The 18,701-nt window shown below is 46.6% G+C and overlaps 1 protein-coding gene and 1 pseudogene across 4 annotated transcripts in view; one reads left to right on the forward strand and one right to left on the reverse strand.

The window, feature by feature from the left end:
• SNX29 (sorting nexin 29) overlaps nucleotides 1-18,701 on the forward strand; it is a 535,094-nt gene that overhangs the window by 143,897 nt on the left and 372,496 nt on the right. The window lies entirely within an intron of this gene.
• On the reverse strand, nucleotides 5,188-9,562 carry LOC102496220 (U6 snRNA-associated Sm-like protein LSm6 pseudogene; annotated as a pseudogene).

The following is an 18,701-nucleotide window of genomic DNA, read 5'->3' on the forward strand; positions in this document are numbered from 1 at the left end:
GGACTCCCACGTAGTCGACCGCGGTTCGCGTCTCGGACCCGGTGGCTTAAATCTCACGCCGGGCGCATGTGCGTGCGTGCCCAAGATCCCGAGAGGAGAATGGAGGAGAAGGGATTGCGGCGTGACCATCCCCCCTGGGGGGTGATTTCTCGCTTTCTGTCTCTATGTCTCTCTCTGTCTGTCTGGCGAGCGCACACGCCCTACAGTGAAAACCTCTCAAAAAAAAAAAAAAAAAAATCATCCTCTTCTTGCTTTCCTAATTCCGCTCAGGAACGCTGACATGTTATAACTGATCAAAGCACACACCCGATTATGTTTTTGACAGACACAGTGATGATTATTTTGTCTTTCATTTGCATAATTTTTTTCTCCCCCAAAGAGCTTGAATTGCTGGAACCTCATAGCAGTGTATGAGGTTGATGTTATTAATCCTACCCATGGCTCTTGTAGCCACATCAGCCTCTTTCTGACCCTCAGATGTATGAGGGTGCCACACAGACCGTTTGCCCTCCCTGCTCTCCACCCCAGGGGCCCTGCCTCAGTGGGCTCCATCAGTGGACTCCCTTGGTCTCAAATTCTGGTAGACCTTGGCTCATTTGATTGATGGGAGGCCCTGGCAGGAGGAAGTCAAGATCAAGGCATTGATTGTTCCAACTCCCTCCCTGCTAGGCTTGGTGGTGGCTGTATTCCCATGCTGAGCCGCAGCACCTGTTGGCAGTGGTTTCTGGTAACTGCTGCCCCCCTTACCCCTCCAGGCCTGGAGGATCATGTGGTGGGGAGTTGTCCACAATTTTCAGCCCCGAACCCTTCCCCATACCCTTCTGGGCAAGCAGTCTTGATGTCAGCCCTACCACTACCCTTTGTGCCATCTGCTTTTGCCGGGCTGTAACCGCAATGTCAGGCTTGTTCCTGCTGCATAATTCAACCTGGTGGGTCCTTTCCTGAACGCCTCTAGGTCTTGGCACAGTTGGCTTTTCCTCAGGATGCCCAGGCTCGGCACAGATGCCACTGCCTCCGAGGGACCTCGTCTGCTCACCGCCCAGCATTCACCCGCCCAACGCTTTGACCCTCTGAAATGATCTTGTACTTGGTTGCCTGGTCGGTCTTGTCTAGGGCATCTCCATCCTCCTAAGTAGGAGGGGGTTGGCAGACATGTTCTGTAAAGGGCCAGGGTAAATATTTTCAGCTTTGCACACCATTTGGTCTCTGTCACAAGTAATGAATCTGCTATTTTTGCAAAAAGTAGTCACGGACAGTACATAGTGTTCCACCAAGTTTATTTACAGAAATAGCAGAAATTTGTGGTAAATCATTTCTCACTAAATTACTAGAAACAACACACAGCAGGCTGGACTTGGCCCCTGTGCCATAGGTCAGAGCATGACTTTGATTTGGCCTAAAAGCTCTTGAGCCCTGGGCCTTCTTTGTCTTGTTCACTTTGGGCCCAGCACATAGAACAGGGCCCGGCATGTGGGAGGCACGTCATATGTGCTCGCTGAATGCAGCTTGCGCAGGAAGGCCTGTCCTGCGTAGGCTGTGGTGCTGGGCGGGGGTGGCATCACGTAAGACAAGGTCCTTGCCCCCGGGCCCTGGATACAGACAAGCAAGTGTTTCTCACACACTGGTTCTGATGATGGATGGCATGCCCTTAGAGAGTTCTAAGTTAATTGGCTCATGTTGCCCTGGAAGTTGGACTCTAGCCTCCCTGGGGAGGAACACTTGAGCTTCATCTGGAAAGATGATGAGGGGTTTGGCAGTGGGGCTGGCAGGGAGGAGGGCTTTTCCAAAAGTATGGAAGGGCACTGTGTGTGTTCGAGGAACTAGACTCTGCAACCAGGGTGTTCAGGGTGACTGGAGAGGAGCTTGACTGAACAGAGCCAGACCACGGAGTTCCACGCATCGTGCTTTGTGCTTTGGCCACTGCCTTAATGAGCAGTGCACCGCTGAGGAGGCCGAACTGGAGTTTACGTGGGTGGAGGAGCATTTTCACTGAGTGCCCTGTGGAGGACAGGTTGGATGGGGCTGCTAGCAAAAGGTGACGAGGGACTGCTTAGAAGCTTCTTGCTCATGAGTGGGCCGTAGTCTGGGGTGATGTCTCAGGAGAATACATATTTGTTAAATCTATACGTTCAGGGCCAGCAGATGACATAGGGGTTACTTTGCTGGACTCCCACATAGCCAACCATTGTTTAAGTCTTGGACCTGGTGGCTTGAAAATCATGCTGGGCACATGTGCATGAGTGCCCAAGATCCTGGGAGGAGAATGGAGGAGAAGGGATTGTGGTGTGACCATGCCTCCTGCAGGGTGACTTCTCACTTGCCCTCTTGCTGTCTCTCTGGTGAGTGTACGTGTCCTAAGACAAAAACCTCTTAAAAAAAAAGTCTGTACATTCAGCCAGAGCTGGGGACTGTCCCTTGCCTTGGAAGTTCCTTTGGAACTCCCTATAGGAGAGCACAAAACTGAACTGATGTGGATTCTGTTTCTGGCATGAGGGATGGTGGCATGCTCCCTGGTACAGAGGATGTGTAGGTGTGGGTAACGAGAGACGTGCGCAGCGCCGGGCATTCTAGTGGGGTGGGGGAGGACAGAGACAGATAACAAGTCAGTGAAGTTACAGTGTTGGTATAAGCACCAAGAAGACATAGAACATGATGTGAAGCTGGTGGGGACCTGTGTGGCTATCTGTTGGTGGGAGGCTGCTATCCTAGCTGGGAAGGCATTTTGGTGAGGAGGCACAAAAGAGCTGAAAATGGCAGGAACAGAAAGAGCCAACTCTCCCAAGATCTTGGGGGCAGACTGTTCCATGCAGAGGGAAAGGCATGTGCAAAGGCCCTGAGGTGAGGAGGAGTGTGGGTAAGGAATGTGAAGAAGGCAGGTGTGACTGGAGCAGAACGTGTGAGTAGGAATGAGGTGCGATGTTGGACTGAGCAGGCCTCCAGGGATTTGGAAGGCAGAATTTCCAGTTGATTTCTGGTGAACAGGATGCTAGTGAAGCCAGTTTAAGGGTACCTGTGCAACCGTGACGAGTTCTGTAATACGGGCTTTATAGGATGGCCTAGATTGTGTAGGTTTGTGGTTTTAGCCCCCGCGTTTTGCCTTCTGGCCCAGTGTTACAACTTTGAGAAGATTTAGTACTGTTTACGAGTGTGTTCCTTTTTGGTTGATAATATTTTTTGAAACTTCTCACTTTAAAATGGGCTGGCATTCAGAAGCCGTACAAGCAGTCTGAGCATTTGGCTTGTTTTTAATCAAGGGATTTTCTTATTTTGGGCAGTGAACTTCATATGGAGGGTGTTTATTCATGCTTCTTTGACTCACTTCTCCCACGACTGTTCTTGCATTTGCATTGCCATCGTGTGAATGAATCAGGAATTTGTCATGTTCAGCCTTTTAAGGAGCAGATAAGGAACACTTATCAGAACTTCTGTGGACACATTAACTTTTTATTAAGTGGAAAATAAGTGGTTTCACCCAGATGTGAGAATAAATGGTGTAGGCCTGTGTCTTTGCTTTGGTGTCACTGTCACTCAGTCTGCCTTGCAAACGTTTTTCTTGGTAATGATCCTGAAGCACAAAGTAGCTTGAATGACATCCCATCTGCAAACAGCTTTTCCCTTATCGCAGCGTGCTTTCTAGTTATAAGTGGCACATACGTGGCTTGTCAGGTCACTCACTGATATAATGGCATGAAAAGATAACTTGCTTGTCATTTTTTGTCTCAGGTCAACTTGCTTACGCCTAAGTGAAGAAAAAGTGGTCCATGAAGGCAAAATTGCTGCTCCTTAGTTTCTGAATGCTTGCTCAACTGAACTTTTTTTTTTTTTTAAAGGGAGGTTTTTGCTATAGGGCGTGTGCTTGCCAGAAAGACAGAGAGAGATAGAGAGACAGAAAGTGAGAAATATCACCCCCAGGGGGGATGACCATGCCTCAATCCCTTCTCCTCCATTCTCCTCTCGGGATCTTGGGCACGCATGCACGCACATGTGCCTGGTGTGAGTTTAAGTCACCAGGTCCGGGACTTGAACCATGGTTGAATACATGGGAGTCCAGCAACATAGCCATTACACCAACTGCTGGTCCCTGAATGTTTTTTATAAACCTACATTCACAGGTCTATTTTTACCATTGAAATAAAAAAAAAAAAGTTTGAATCCCCCCTGGAGGGGCTATATATCATCTAGGGCTCCTAAGGGTAAGGGCCAGAAAAATAGAATGCAGATTGGTGAAGCAGTAAAGGGTTAATGGACTCACCTCACCTGGGTAGAGTTTTGTTTCAGGCGTGGTGGGATCCACGGTGCAGCTCTGCCCCCTCCTTTATTGGCCTTGTTACTGGACAGACTTTCTATTGGCAGGCAAGAGGTGGCCATAGCAGTTCCAGACCTCCTAACTCAGTTTCATGCTCAGTGGGCAAGATGGAACTTCTTGGCTTTCTGTAATCAAACTAGTCTCAGACTGGACTCTCCTTGGCTCATATTGGACCTCAGTGTGTGACCATCCTTGAGTCAGCCCCTTTGCTGGAGAGAGCAACGTCTGATCTAGTTACACATCCATTTTAGTTGCCAGAGGATGTGTGCGCTGGCCAGAGAGAGAAAGCACCCTTCGGTTGGACATGGTCACGCTGCAAACCTTTTCCCTTCATTCTTTCTTTTTGTCAGGATTTTGGGCATCCACACACATGTGCCTGACTTCTTTTGTTTATTTTATGTTGTTTTGTTTTATTAGCCAGAGGACATATGGATTGACAGAGATGGGGCGGGGGGAGAAAGAACCCCTCAGTGGGGTATGTTTATGCTGCAATCTCTTCTCCATTTCTCCATCCTTTCAGGATTTGGGGCATGGATGCACATGCTCCTGACACTGGCATATTTTTCAAACTGCCAGAGTTGGGAGGGATTTGAACTGCAGTAAGAAGTGGGATCCAGCTCTCTCTCTCTCTCTTTTTGTCATTTGTTATACTTTCAACATTCTGTATACTGACATAAAGGTAAAAGAAAATGACTGAAATTTAAATGTCAAAGAACTTTTTACAATGAAATCCACAGTTGAATACCTTTAACTTACATGTCAGTTAAAAACTCACCAACTATTATGAAACGGAACAAATTACCTCACAAAAGAACCAACAAATAGAAAAGAATTCTATAAAAATATGTACAACTATGAAAACTACTGCTCTCCCGGTGTCTTCACATCCTTCTCTCCTGTGTACTTACGTACAATGCGTTGTTCCCACGGATGAACGCATCCCCGTACTTGCTCTTCAGCTGCCCATTCATGTTGTCCTCTTCTGTCTGCTCCAGGGCTATGTTCATGTAGCCATCCAAGCAAGCCGGGCCCCCTCCGTAATCCACTCTAGAATTTATTACCACAAATGGCCGTCTGATTATTTGCTCCGAGAAGTCACTGGGGGTTTGCTTCTGCAGACTAATTTTAACAATCTTGGGAGGCAGGGAACCAGCAGTTAGCGTAATGACAATGTCACTGAACTCCCATGTAGCCGACTGTGGTTCAAGTCCTGGCTTAAACTCATGCCGGGCTTGTGTGCGTGTGTGCCCAAGATCCCGAGATGAGAATGGAGGAGAAGGGATTGTGGCATGGCCATCCCCCCTGGGGGGTGATTTCTCGCTTTCTCTCTCTCCATCTTTCTGGTGAACGCACGTGCCCTATAGCAAAAACTTCTCAAAACACACACACACACACACACACACACAACCCCCAAAACAAAAAACAATCTTGGGAGGCAGGAAACCTGAGTTCTAATCCTGGCTCTGCTACTTAATTAGCTGTGTGACTTGGACAACCCCTCCTTTCCACTCTCCTGGCTGGGCTCTAGAACCCTCACTCCCTGCACTGCACAAGGCCTGGGTCTAGGTCTCTCGACCACTGTGCCACAGGCAGGCCAGCCCAAGGAGGTGCATTCTGGCTGGAAGCAGAAACAATAACTGTTCCCTGAGATGCAGCGTATTCCCTGTGTTTCCTTTCTGCTCCCGAGAGCCCAGCCCGATGCCCTACTTGATTAGACTGAGTAAATGTCTCTGAATCCAGTGACACACCCTGAGAGACTACAAGTTAGGCTGTGCACGAGCTGGCTGCAGGGGTCGTGGTGCTGAATCCTGCTCCCACGTTTGGGCAATAGCGTGGTTTCTCTTGCTGTACAGATGAACATTTTTGATTTCCATGTTAAATTTTTTTTACTGAGTTTTAGAAAGTAAAATATGGCACATCACATGTATGGCTTACCAGATTTTATTACTTAGGACAAAGTGATATAAAAAAATGGCAGGCCAATTTATAGAAAAATATTAAGGCACTATTAGCACAGGTCTCAGACATGGTGAAAAGTTAGGGAGTGGCCTGGGGATGACTGATACGCGTGAGGCATGTCCATGGCCTCCAGCTCATGCTCTTGGGCCAGATAAAATGTAAGGAACCTTGCATTCCAGAGAACTGCTTTTCTTTTTTCAATTTATGAAATGATCCCAGATAATTATACCATGACTATACCTAATTATGGTCTGTTTATTTTGCAAAACAAAATCCAAGCCCTGCCATGAAAGTGCTTCCGTCTCTGCTTTGGGCGCCGCGTGGCTCTGTCCTGTGCGGTCAGCCAGTCTGAACTTCCCCTGGGATGGTGGTGAACTGGGAATGCCCTGTCTTATGCGACTCCCCACATGGTCCATTAGCTCCTTGCATGTCCCTTTTGCATCCACAGAAATTTTTGACTTCAGGGGACCCTGTGATTTTAGTCTTAGCTTTACTGGTTGAACTGGGAAAACTGCTTTCATGGCAGCTTGAAGCTGGTGAAGTCACGGTCCCCATTTGGAAATGCCTCTTGAGAAATCTGACTCCAGTGGCCTGTGACTGCACCAGCTGGTTGTCTGGTCTAAGCCAGAGTCCCTTGACTGTCTGCCTGAGCTCAGCCAGGGACACAGACAGGTTGGTTACGGAGAGGTGACTGGGTGGGGGTCGGGGGGAGATCTGTCTGGGGACCAGATGTCATGGAGCCTGTGTGGGCCCAGGTAGAGTTCTTGAGCTCCTTCTCCTTTCCTGCGTTCAGCTGGTTGCCGTCCCCCTCAGGGTTGACTCCGTCATCATCATCTTGTCATCATGAATAAAATCACTTACTCATTGCCTAGGGTTGGAGGTACAGACCCGATTGTCATCAACCACCAGCATTAGTAATTACTGTTAGGGTTCCAGCGGCCAGTGTGAGTACCTGCTGTGTCTCAGGCATGGTTTAACCTTCCCAAAGCCCGAGGGGGAGATACTCTTATCATCTCCTTTTACAGGTGAGGAGACTGTGGCCCAAACAGGGGAAGTCACTTGTTCCAGGCAAGCTGGGGAGTGGCTGAGCCTCTATTCAGAGTCACAGCCTGATTCTGGATCAGGGTGGGCACGCTGTGGCCTGCAGGGTCACATTACCACCCTACCAGGGCCTTGGTTACCATTTGTCTTGTAAATGAAGTGTTACTGTGGCACAGCCACACCCAGTTGGTTTCAGATGACCTTTTCTGTGGCTTTAACTAGACACCCCAGAGTTGAGTGGCTACAGAGCCCAAAATATTTATCACCAGCCCTTTACCAAGTTTGCTGACCCTGCGCTAAAGCTCAAGCTCTTAGCCACCATGCTGTACTGCCTCTCAGGGAGAAATAAAACCGCCGAGTTCCTTTGGTGTGCACCGGGCGACAGTAATGAACTGCCGCATCCTGGTGAGGAGGCAGGCGGTAATCACATACTCACTTCAGGAAATGTGTATTTACAGAGAAGCACTCTGAAGAAAGCGTAGGCTGTCTGAGAGGCGAAAACAGAGACACTGCTTACATGTGTATGGTGGGGGGTGGGGCCATGGAAGATTCTCTGGTGGAAGCAACATTTGAGCAGATGAAGATAGAGGGAGGAGCCTTAGAACATGCCCTCTGCCGTTAAGGGGGATAATACGGTTGTTATGAGCCCCTATTTTGCAGAGGGTGCTTTTAGGAAGCAGGGCAGCACCCTGCAGGCTCAAAGCACCAGTGAGGCCAGCCCTCGAGGCCCTGAGGTTCAGACATGAAACAAAACAGAATGACGTGACAGGATCTTGTCAGTTGTTTCTTTCCAGAATGACTCTCAGAGACGTGGTGAGGCTTGGTGGTTGATGCATAGACTTGGGGAGCCCTGGCAAAGTCGGGCCTCTGCTACCTCCTACCTGGCACTCCTTGTGGAGGCTCTTTATGTTCTGGCAGGACACACATGGAAGTGTTTTGTACATTCCTCTCACTGGGATGAGGTCACTCTGCAGTCCTTTCCCCTCTGTTTTTCCATCCTATTGGGATTTTGGACATGCACATGTACACAGTGTATTGATGTATTTCTTCTTCCCTTCCCTTCCCTTCCCTTCCCTTCCCTTCCCTTCCCTTTCTTCCTTCTTTGTTTGTTTTAGGTTTTTGCCACAGGGTACATGTGCCTGCTGGAGAGAGACAGAGAGAGGGAAAGTGAAAAATCACCCCCCGGGGGGATGGCCACACTGCAATTCCTTCTTCATTTTCCTCTTAGAATTTTTGGGCTTGCACACATACACACCTGGGTGATCTTCAAGTCTCTGGGTCTAGGACTTGAACTGTAGTCTACCATGTGGGAGGCCAGCGCCTTAACTACCACACCACCTGCGGTCCCCCCTCCTCAGGCCAAGCTACTGGGACTGAGATTTAAACCACAGTTGGCCATGTAGGATTTGGCAATCTATGCATAGCACTTAACTGCTCTGCTATGGAGCCAGCCCCTTTGCGGCTTATAAGAAGATGCCAGCGCAGGCAGGGAGGAAGGCACTGCCTGCCCTGCTCTGACTTCGGTGTGTCCCATAGGTCGTGAGTAGTTTTCTGCCTTTGTAGAGTAGGAGAGCCTGATTCAGTCTAAGGGCATTCACTCTAGGAATGGGGATATAGGCACACAATGTACCTGAGGAGTCTAAAATTTTGGATCAAATTATCTTATTAATTTATGTAAAGCAAAGGAACAAAACCCCAAATTAAGGACCAATTGATTCATGACTGGTGCCTGTGTAGGGCTTAGATGTGTCATCTTACTCTTCTGTTGGGCAACACCTCCAGGACCTCCAGGTTCCCAAGGCTTGGACAAAGGGTGATGAATGGATTAGGAGCTTGGACTGAACCCTGGCTCCCCCATCTCCCAGGAGTGTCATCTTGTTCACTGTCCTTCACTTCTCCGAGTCTCGGCATCCTCATCTGTAGACTAGGCTTACAGTGTTACCTTCCCCACAGGGTTGTTACAAGGATTAAACTAAATAATTCCGGGAGAGTGCTTAGAATCTTGCCTGGCAGATATTAAAGACTTAAAGAATTGTCATCGTCATTAATATGGTATAATGAATGAATTGGATTTTTATAGCCCTTTGAGCTCGGATGGACAGATCATGCAGCTTTCATTTAAAGAACATGGGCTCTGAGGTTCAAAGATGTACATCATGTAGTGTAGGGTCAGCAATTTTGTGTAAAGGGCCAGATAGGAAATACTGGGGCTTTGCGGACTATGTCATCTCTGTTGCAACTACTCACCTTCGCCATTGTAGTCTGAAAGCAGCCACAGATTACATGTGAACTAATGGTGTGCCCATGCTTCAATAAAACTTTATTTATAAAAAACTGGTGGCTAGATTTGGCTCATAGGCCATGGTTTGCCAGCCCCTGATATGTAGGTGGTGAGAGGCTAAGTGCTGAGTTAGGTCTTGAATCTGCATAGATTCAAGTCCTTTCTCATTTTGTCATTCGGGTTTATATCCAGTGACATCAGGGCAAGCTTATCTGCTAACTAGGGGCTAAATAAATGCCTCCTGCTTCTGGGGCAGAGAAAGCATTTGGGGGAAGGAAGGCTTCATTTCTCAGCTTCAGATGCCTGCAGAGATGTTTCCTTTCTTAAAACGTAATGGTTCTGAGTCCCTTGACTTGTGTGGGCATTGCTCCTCCTCTGCTGAAGGGTGGGTGTTACTGATACTCTGGGCACACTCCTGGTTCAACAGCAGCCAATCTGTGCAACTGGAGTCATTATAAGGAATGGCTGCTCTTGACTCCCCCCCAGGCTGCAGAGAGCAGAGCAGCAGCCTTCCCTGGTGGCCACTGGTAATTCAGGGCAGCCACTGAGGCCATCTCTTGGGAGGAGGGGAGCTTGAGTATGCTCTTGAGCTGCTGGAATGGTGGCGTGGGAGGGATCGTGGCATGAAACCCATCCAGAGAGTAAGAGGCTCACAGTTATCCTTGTGACCATGCTGAGCACAGAAAGTAAGGGCAAGAATTAGGAAGTCCCCTCTTGGCAAAGTAAATCCTTCGAGATGATCAGCCTTGACCTCTACCCGAAGCAAAAGCAGAGGCATCCAGTCGTGGCTGCCAGTGTTTGCTCTGGGCAGATGGGTGGCAGAGCGCTTCCTCCTTGGGTTCCCGCCAGCTCTGCAGCAGCTCTGGCTCCTCTGCTGACCCAAGCTGGGCTGGAAGAGGATTTAATGATGCCAGGCAAACCGCCTCATGCTGCATTCGCCAACTTTCAAGGCAGCATTTGACCTAGCACAAAAGAATTTTCAAAGCTCATTTAAAAACTGGATGGAATAGGTTTATTTTTCATACGATAACGCTGTTGGTGCTTTATAAATAATTAATAAAAAGATTAGGAGGTTATGAAATGACACAAAAGTTGAATCCATGCTGTGTGGCTTGTTTGAATGTTGTTAAGTTCTCTCCTGCTCTTAGTAATAAACAGCATATTTAAGGAGATTTTATATTTGGTAGTTTGGATTTTTTTTAATGCGTGGGGGAGAACAATGATTCTATGCATTGAAAGCATTGCTGATGTTAAAAAATAACAAAAAACAAAAAACAACAACTAATTCCTTTGTCCTTGTGGTAGGAGAGTTAGTGAGGAGCTTAGTGTCCTCTCCTGAGAGGTCTAATGAAAAATGTTAATTATATTTCACTTACCACTTGGGTAAGTTCCAAAGGGAGACTGGCTTGGGAATAATTATTTGGGGATTATTCTGTTTTTTTTTTTTTTATAGGGGGGGGGTCAATGTTTAAGGATTATCTAAATTGTTACTAATCTAGCACCGTTGCATTTCGTTTCTTTCCTTTTTATAAATTTACAGAGGCATCAGCTGCCTGTCAGAAATAGGTCGCTGTTTGTTATGGACTGAATTATGTCCTCCCAAATTCATACATTGAAGCTCTCACTCCTAGCGTGGTGGTATTTGGAGAGGGGGCTTCTAAGGCGGTTTTTGAAGGTAAATGAGGTTGCAGGGCTCTCCTCCAACAGGACTGGCCTCCCTATATGAAGAGGAAGAGGCCCAGGGTGCATGCTGACAGAAGTCACGGGCTGAACGGTGGCACGGTGTTAGAGCACGACATCTGAGAGGTCGACCCACATGGGGAGGTTCTGGTTTCTTGTTCTGGGACCTCCTTGACTACACTGGCACATGTGTGCCCATGAACCAGGGCTGGGTGAGGCTGAGCGTGGATTGTGGTGTCAGGGTCCTGTTGGGGGTGCTGTCTCTGTGTCTTTGTCTCTGTCTCTCATGCTCATGGAAGAAAGAAAGAAAAACTTAGAAGGTCATGTGAAGACACACGCAGTGAGAATATGGATGTCTGCAAGTCAAAGAGAGAGAACTCAGGGGAACCTCACCTGACACCTTAATCTTGGACTGAGAGCCCCAGAACTGTGAGAGAAAAGTGTGTTGTTTCAGCCACTCAGCCAGCCGGGTTCTGTTATGGCAGCCCGAGCTGACAGACACACTGTTAGTCCCGTCTCTTCTCCCAGGTACAGTTCAGATCCTGATTCCACTGCTCACCAGCTGGAGTCTGGACAAGCTAATAAGGGTTCTGTGCCCACGTTTCCTTTTCTGTAGAATGGGGATAGCTTATGTCCCGATCTGGTGCATTTTGTGTGCGTCTATTGTTTTAGTGTGAATCATGAAAGGTGCTGGCTGCATCTGAATCATGCTATCAAGTGTTGGCCCTGATTTGTTTCTTGGGACTCGAATTTGCCCGTTCTGGAAGCACACATCTCAGTAGGGCTTGTGATGGAGGTAGTGTGCTATTGGGGAAAAGATGTTGGTTCTGGAGTCAGGCTGCTTGGGTTTTTGTCTCTGTTGGGTGTGGCTGTTGGCTAAGCTGCTTTCCTACTCACAGCCCCAGTTTATGCAGCTGTAAATAGGGGTGGGAGTGGAGTGGAGTTGGGCTGGATCACTGGCGTGCTCGTGTACGGTGCTCATTATATGCTTAATGGCTCCACTTTTTTGTTGATCTTTGACATTTTTTCTGGAGAGTGCATGTGCTTGCCAGAAAGAAGGGTCTCCCATGGGGAATGGTCATGCCATAATCCTTTCTTCTTCATCTCCCCTTCCTTTTGGGATTTTGGGCATGTAAACATGCATATATGCCCGACGGTTTCTCAAGCTGCCAGGTCTGGGACTTGAACTGCACCACTGGTCATGTGGGATCTGGGTGCCTTAATCACCACACCACTGGCTGCTCCGTTTTAATAATCCAAATGTTACTAGACCTGCATGTCTGTCCTTGCAGTCATTCTTTCTTGGTAGAGACATTTTTCTGTGTAGGGTCTTGCTGAAAGGCATATCTGTCATCTTCATAAGCAGACCTCGGTGTCCATGTCCTCACACATCCCCAGGGCTTGTCTCAGTGCCCCATGTATAAGTCGATGCTCAGTTATTTCTACTCTTTGAACAGCTTTATTGAGATGGGATTTACATATCTGATAGTTCACTCATCTAAAGTATGCAATTCAATGTATTTTAGTATATTAACCGCACTCATTTTCTGTTTTTCAGTTTTAAGTGAATGTCTGAATTCTTTATCTGGTACCACATATATAACACTCATAATTCAGGCAGTCAGTATTTGCGGAGTGCTTGCCACCAGCAAGGTGCTAGATCCAATGCTGGGGGCACAGCAATATTGCAATCAGATGACATTCTCTGCCCTGTTGGAGCTTCCATTCTTCTTGGGAGAACTCTATGCCCAGGCCTGGCAGTGCTTTGGCCTGCTCTATCTCATCTGTACCTATTGAATAAACTCCTAGTGATAACCCATAGTCCACTTTGTCATAGACTTGTCCTCTCATTCTGGAAGTTTCTGATTCAGGCCCTATGTTATTTTAGTTTATATCATCGACACTCATTGAACATAGGGGAAGGAGCCAGGGACCAGAAATACCAGGCTGAAGTTACAGATGCCGAGAGCTCAAGAGGATGAGATGCACAGGGAACCTCCCAGAGTGAGCATCTTCTGTGTACAGCACACGGGGTTGGGATGGGTGGGTTCTTCTGGTCTCTCTCGATCAGGTCCCCGTCTGTCTGCCACAGTCTGTGGGTTGTTCCTGTGTGGGAAGGGCCCTGACATTGGTAAGTGTGTACACCGTGGGCAGTGGGAATAGACAGGAGGTCGAGTTGTGCTCATCGAGAGTGATGCTAGGGATGGCCATTGCTCCCGGGAGTACATCCCCAGTCAGGATGGCAACCATCTCTCTCAGTATTCCACAAACCAGGCAGGCCTTTGTTAATGATGGATGGAAAGGGCCAAACATCCACCCTGAGGAAAAGGGCGTCAGGGGCCTGGAAACAGCACAGAACTCTGAACAGTCAGGAAGCTTGTTTGTCTTTTTGTTTTAGAGGCCAGACATGCGTCAAAAGAGGACCTTCAGTGTACGGCCTGGAACCTTCTCCCCCTCCCCCCCTTACTGTGTAAAGGCAATGCTCTCAGTGGGGATCACTTGTCTCTGTGGACCTGAACTAGCACCCAGAATCTGCAAGTTTGGTCTAACTTGGCTGCATTTACTTTATGCAGTTGTACGTGTGCAACTTGCACGGGGCACATTATGCTAGATGGACACGTGGACTTCTGGTGAGTTCCTAGGTAACAGTGATACTGGTTTCCTTATTCTCAAACTGTGGTGTGTGAATTGTGGCATAAAGCAAATAAGTTATTATGGTATGTACTGCTCTCTTCCTGTGTGTCCTTGAGAAGCTTTGTATGAGGAGAAAAGGCTATGCAAAGATAATATAAAAGAGTTTAAGTAAATAATCCTGTAATACTGATTTTGAATTGCAAATTTCAGTGGGAAGCCATGAGGCATTTTATCTTTTTTTTAAGAGAGATTTTTCTATAGGGTGCATATGCTCATTGGAGAGAGAAAGAGAGAGGGGGAGAGAGAGAGAGCGAAAGTAAGAAATCACCCTCTCCCTCAGGGGGATGGCCACGCTGCAATCCCTTCTACTCCATTCTCTTCTTCTCCTCTTGGGATTTTGGGCATGCATGCACATATGCCCATCATGAGTTTGAAGCTACTGAGTCCAGGACTCGGAACTGCAGCCTGCTATGTGGGAATCCAGTGATGTAGCCATTACGCCATCTGGTGGTCCTTTCTTTTCCTTTTTCTTTTTTTTCTTTCTTTCTTTTTTTTTTTTTTTTTTTGAGGGAGAGTCTTGCTATTAGATGCGGGCTTGTGGAGAGACAGAAAGTGAGAAATCACCCCACTCCCGCCAGGGGGAATGACCATTGCCACAATCCCTTCTCCTTCAATCTCCTGTTGGGGTTTTGGGCACACACAACATGCCTGGCATGAATTTCAAGCTGCCAGGGCTGGAAGTCCAGTACCTTAACCATTATGCCACCTGCTGGCCCCATTTTATTTAAAAAAATTTGCTAGAGGGCATAGTGCTCACCAGAGAGGGAGGGAGGGAGGGAGGAAGTGACAGAAAGAAAGAGGGGAAGAGTGAGAAAGCACCCTCCATGGAATGATCACATCCAAATCCCTTCTCCTCCATCTTACCGTCTTCTGAGATTCTGGTCATGCGTGCACATGCACCAGGTGTATTTTTCAAGTCATCAGGTCCTGGGCTCATGACATGCAATTGGTCATGCGCAATACAACTGCCTTAACTGCCAGGCTAGCCAGAGGCATGTTAATAGTAGAGATGTGTATGTGTCTATGGGGGACTTCAAAAAGTTCATGGAAAAATGGAACCAAGTATGAGTTTATTTTGGTGCAACAATTGTGGAATCTAGGCATAGCTTCCATTGTGCATATTTTCTATGACCTTTGCAGATACCCTGTGTGTGTGTGTATTCCTATGTGTGGATATCTCTACAGTCTCAGAACTACAGTAATGTACGTCTACTACAACAGTAGTAGCTGCTAAGAACAGATACAGATTTTTGCATGTGCGGACAGCACTGTTTTCTTCTCTTCTTATATAATACTCATTCTAAGTCCACATTACCTAACCATGTGGCCAATAGGTACTTTACTCTTTCCTTTAATCTTGGTTTAGCCTTAGTTCTTCTTTTTTGTAATTCAGTGGTCAGTTCTTCATCTTCTTTTATTTGACCCAGTTAATTATATTGTCTTTCTTTCTTTGTTATATTTTATTTATCTTTTTTGTAAGTGAGAGGCATCCCCGACAAGGTCTGGGTGCCACAATCCACCCCCAGTCTCAGCCAGTCTGGGATCATGTGCACACATGTGTCCAGTGTACCTGGGGAGATCTGGTCCATCAACTGGGACCTTCCCCTCTGGGTCAGTCTCTCAAAGCATTGTGCTTTACCATCGTGCTGCCCCATCGTCTGGGCCCTGGCCCTAGTTCTGTATGTGTACATTTAATGTTTTCCATCAATCTTCTGTAGCTATTTAACAGTCATTTTGGTTGTCTCAAGCTTATTCTATGGTAGATCCTGTAGGGAGGCCTTCTGGGAACAGTAACCCCAGGACTCTTACATGCTGTTACCAATTTGGTCTTTATACTTGAAAATTAATTTCAAACATCTAAAATCCTTAAGGTCAGGTTTTATTGAGTATCTTCAATATGTTACTATATTTTCTTAAAGCATTGCTATCAAAATTGGGTGGTAACCCAATTATTTTTCTCTTAGAAGCCATAGCCCAAAGGAATTCTTCTCTAAAGTTTAGTAATTTTACTAGATTATATCTTGGTGCTATTCATTTAGAGTCAGTATCCTCAGATACATGGCATGTTATTTTCTTTTTATTTAAAAAATTAAAAAAAAACATTGATTTAAAAAAATCTATTTATTTGTTGTGACTTTCAAACCGCTGAGTCCAGGCCTTGAACCATAGTAGGACATGAGGGAATTCAGCACCTTAACTACCATGCCACCTGCTGGCCCCAGCATGCTCTTTCAATATGTAATTTCAGATCTATTTTAGCAAGGTTTTTTTTCTGTATCAAATTTTAAGTTTATTTATGTATTTCTTTCATGAGCAAGTGAGAGAGAAGCAGACAGCACCCCAAATGGAGTCTTAATGCCATGATCCACTCCAGCCTCACTCAACCCCAGATCACTGGCCCATGTGTGCACATCATACTCAGGGAGGTCTCTGGATGAGAACCCAGAACCTTCCCTGTGGATTACTCCTCCAGAATGTCACACTTTACTGCTGTGCCACTGTCAGGCCTGCTGAAATTGCTTTTGTTTTCCTCTTCAGGGCTTCAGTTTTCTGTATGTTGGATCTTATTTGCCCATTTTTAATATTTGTCACTTTTTCTCAAATCTTTTTTCTCTCTTTCATTAAAATTTTACTCTTATTAATATTTTTAAATTTTAAAACTTATTCTTTTCACCCCTTAGGTGTTCCTTCTAGGTTGCGCTTCATTTTTGAAAAAAAAATTTCATTTCCTGAGTTTTTTTCACTTCAGTATTAAGTTGTTCTAATTCTGGTGTATGTTCTTTCATATCTTCTATCACTTGTGTTGTCTTTGGGCTTGTTTTAAAATAGAAGATTACAGTTACATGGGCATTTCTGGCATGTCTTCATTGTCTGTAGATATATTCTACTTCCTAGTCTCCTTTTTCTTATAATATATGGGATTTTACCAGGGTACTTCTGCTCTTCTTCACATGAAGTCAGGAAATGAAACTTACAGAGGGCAGTGTGCTCGAGGGAACTGAACTCACCCTTTGGTTTCATGTGGTGTTCAGGTACATGACAACTTGTTTTCCGAGACTTCCTGGCTCTGTTCTTTCCCACTTCTAGCTGGATCTTCTGTTCTCTTCATCTCTAGTTTCTCTCATAGTTGCTTCTCAACTGTCACTCCACTGCAGTCATTTTTTCCTCTCTGTGGATCCCTGCTCTGCAAGGGAGTTGCAGTGGACCCATTTTAAGGTCACTGGGGGCCAGCCTGGGCCTTTTCAGACTTCCCTGCAGGTCTCTTTGCACACACTTGCTGGTGGGGGAAAGCCTCCCCCTGTTTTACTGCAGGTCTCATTGGGCCCAGCGTGCTTTCCTTGCAGGGGATACCTGTTGGCGACTTGGGAATTCCTTCATCACATGCCCCGTTGCTTCCTTCTGCAGTCTCCTGCACAGATGCTGTACAGGCAGTTTGTCCTCACTGCTTAGATTTCGGGGCTTGAGGGGTACCTTGTCACCTAGTTTTCTGATAAACGCTGTCCATGGGCTTTTGGTTTTGCTGTCTCTCTCGTTGTTCTCTTTTTACATGGGGATTTAGAGAGATTAAAAACTTAGGCTGCTGTCACTGCCATCTTCTCCGAATCCCTTCGTAAATAGGCATTTTAAGTAATGCTAATAAATCCCTCCTTAATAATAATCCCGCTGGACGAAGCACAAGGGAAGGAAGCTGCCAGCAAGGGTGAAATTGAAGGCAAACAGGCAGCTGGTAATAGGCCAATTGATTACAGTGGATTAGGGCTCATTTGGCCTCACAAAGTGACTCTCTGATGGCTCCTAACAGTGCTTGTTCATTCAGCCCAGAGCTTCCCAGCTAGTGCAGTTGGCTCATGGGACAGATCTGACTCCTTCAGTCCTCAGGGCAGGGCTGGGTATGAGCCAGTCACCTCCAACATGAGTGGCTTCATTTGTTCACTCTCAATAGGACATAATAGTGCCATTTTGAGCCTTGCATGTAGATTTATTTATTCATCAAGTATTTGCAATTTAAAAAATTCTCTAATTTGGGATGAGCAGATGGCATAATGGTTATGTTGCTTGTCTCCTATGTAATTGACCGGGGTTTGAGTCCCAAACCCGGTGACTTAAACTCACGCCTGGAATGTGTGTGCACATGGCCAAAATCCCAGGAGGAGACTGGAGGAGAAGGGATTGCAGCGTGGCCATCTCCCCTGGAGGGTGATTTCTCGCTTTCTGTCTGTCTCTCTGGTGAGTGCATGCACCCTATAATGGAAAAAACAAAAAACAAAAAACAACTCTCTAAGAAAACATTCTCTAATTTTTATTTACTTGTTTAATTTGACAAAGGGTGCATACACTTATGAGAGAGAGAGAGAGAGCACCCTCTGTGAGATGTGGTTATGCTGCAATACTTCTCTTCCATTCTCCATCCTGTTGGGATTTGGGGTAGGCACACACATAGACCCAGTGTGGTTTTCAAGCCACTGGGGCTGGGACTCACACTGCTTATTTGACCATGTGGGACCCAGCTGCCATAACCACCACACCACTGGCAGGCTCTCACTTGACCTTTTAACAAGTGGCCTCCAGTTCCTTCCTGGTCTTCAAATCCATGGCACTTGGTCAACTTTACTGAATGTGTAAGACCTATTTGTGTTGGTCGCTGACCCATAGAAAGCCAGTGTAAGAGACTTCTGGGCCCATTGTCTTGGCCTCCTTGAGTTCTGCTGGGAGCCTGGAGGCCAGAGGACAGACACTCTT

The sequence above is a fragment of the Tupaia chinensis genome, unplaced genomic scaffold (genome assembly GCF_000334495.1).
Source record: "Tupaia chinensis unplaced genomic scaffold, TupChi_1.0 Scaffold000182_1, whole genome shotgun sequence".
NCBI classification, from domain to species: Eukaryota; Metazoa; Chordata; class Mammalia; order Scandentia; family Tupaiidae; genus Tupaia; species Tupaia belangeri.